This window comes from Colobus angolensis, unplaced genomic scaffold (assembly GCF_000951035.1).
Source record: "Colobus angolensis palliatus isolate OR3802 unplaced genomic scaffold, Cang.pa_1.0 Scaffold131, whole genome shotgun sequence".
NCBI lineage: Eukaryota > Metazoa > Chordata > Mammalia > Primates > Cercopithecidae > Colobus > Colobus angolensis.
Window position 1 is genome coordinate 184268 of NW_012114364.1, and position 1985 is coordinate 186252.

Here is a 1985-nt window from a genome sequence, read left to right on the forward strand (position 1 = left end):
TTGGGGACACAATTCAACCCACTATATCCCCTTCACTTCTTATTCCAATTGGAGAGAACCCATGATTCCTTGATAGACTTCCTGAAGCTGCTTGCCTGGAATTTTATATTATTTTGTTTTGTTTTTTGGAGGCAGAGTCTCACTCTGTCTCCCAGGCTGGAGCACAGTGGTGCAATCTCGGCTCACTGCAAACTCCACCTCCTGGGTTCAAGCGATTCTCCTACCTCAGTCGTCCAAGTAGCTGGGATTATAGGTGTGCGCCACCACACCTGGATAATTTTTGTATTTTTAGTAGAGACAGGGTTTCCCCATGTTGGCCAGGCTGGCCTTGAACTCCTGGCCTCAGCTGATCCACCTGCCTTGGCCTCCCAAAGTGCTGGGATTATAGGTGTGAGCTGCCGTGCCCCGCCTTGCTTGCCTGGATTTCTGAATGCCAGATGCCTTGGATGCTCCTTTCTGTCACCATTTGCAACAACTAAATCTTAGGGCCCCTTTTGCTGACTGTGTAGATGCCGTCTAGAGATTGTGGCCCACTTTGGATGCTAAGTTTGACTGCCACATTGAACTTCTCTTATCAACACAGCACAGGCTCAGTGCCCCCAACCCCTCTATACCCCTCTCAGAATTTATCACATCTCATTGAGTGGGCCTGGAACTAGGTCTGCATATCTCCATTGGCTCTATCTGATTAAAGTGATCATGACCTGTTGTATTCTGAAATGCTACGCAAGAAGTGCTAGACCTCTTGGACTGATTTTCATGACTGGGCGCGGTGGCTCATGCCTATAATCCCAGCACTTTGGGAGGCCAAGGCAGGAGGATCATTTGAGTTTAGGAGTTCGAGACTAGCCTGGGCAATGTATGGAGACCCCATCTCTATTAAAAATAAAAATAAGGCGGGATGGCTCACGCCTGTAATCCCAGCACTTTGGGAGGCTGAGGCGAGCATAGCACTTGAGCCTAGGAGACCAGCCTGGCCAACATGGTAAAACCCCAGCTTTACAAAAAACACAAACATTAGCAGGGTGTGATAGCTTGTGCCTGGGGTCCCTGTACTCAGGGGGCTGAGAGGTGGGAGGATCATTTGCGCCCAGGAAGTGGAGGCTGCAGTGAGCTGTGATCGCGCCACTGAACTCCAGCCTGGGTGGCAGAGTGAGACCTTGCCTCAAAAAATAAAAGAAAAGAAAGAAAGAATTAGCTGGGCATGGTGGCATGTGCCTGCAGCTGCAGCTCCTAGGGAGGCTGAGATGAGAGGATCACTTGAGCCTGGAAGATGGAGGCTGCAGTGAGCTATAATCACACCACTGCACTTCGCCCACAATCCCTCACACTCCTCCTTTCCAACCTGGGCCCCTCAGAATGTGTCCTGCAAAGAAGGGTGGTGAGAAGAATTACAGTTCTGCCATCAATGAGCTGGTGACCAGAGAATATACCATCAACATTCACAAGTGCATTCATAGAGCTGGCTTCAAGAAGTGTGCCCCTTGGGCACTCAACAAGATCTGGAAATTTGCCATCAAGGACATGGGAACTGCAGATGTGCACACTGATACCAGGCCTAACAAAGCTGTCTTGACCCAAGGATTAAGGAATGTCCCATACGGCATCCCTATGCAGTTGTCCAGAAAACGTAATGAGAATGAAGATTCACCAAATAAGCTTTCAAAAATCTACAGTCAATGTGGATGAGAACTAACTGCTGATCATCAAATATATCAAACAAAATTATAAAACTGCCTTCCAAAACAAAAAAATCATACCACTGCACTCCAGCCTGAGCAACAGAGAGAGACCCTGTCTCAAAAAAAAAAATCAAAATAATGAGACAGAGTATGTTAAAATGTCTAGCTCAGTGCCTGGCACACAGAAGAAATGACTTACATATATTGAATACTTTCTACATGCTAGGGACCGTGATAAGCACTCTACATGTATTATCTCCTTCAAACTTCACAATAACTTAATATTGATCCACACTGGACAAA

The 1985-nt window shown here is 47.0% G+C and overlaps 1 pseudogene; it reads left to right on the top strand.

Moving 5' to 3' along the window:
* The first annotated feature begins 1359 nt into the window (after nt 1–1359).
* Nucleotides 1360–1689, top strand: LOC105506108 (annotated as a pseudogene).
* The last annotated feature ends 296 nt before the right edge of the window (nt 1690–1985 follow it).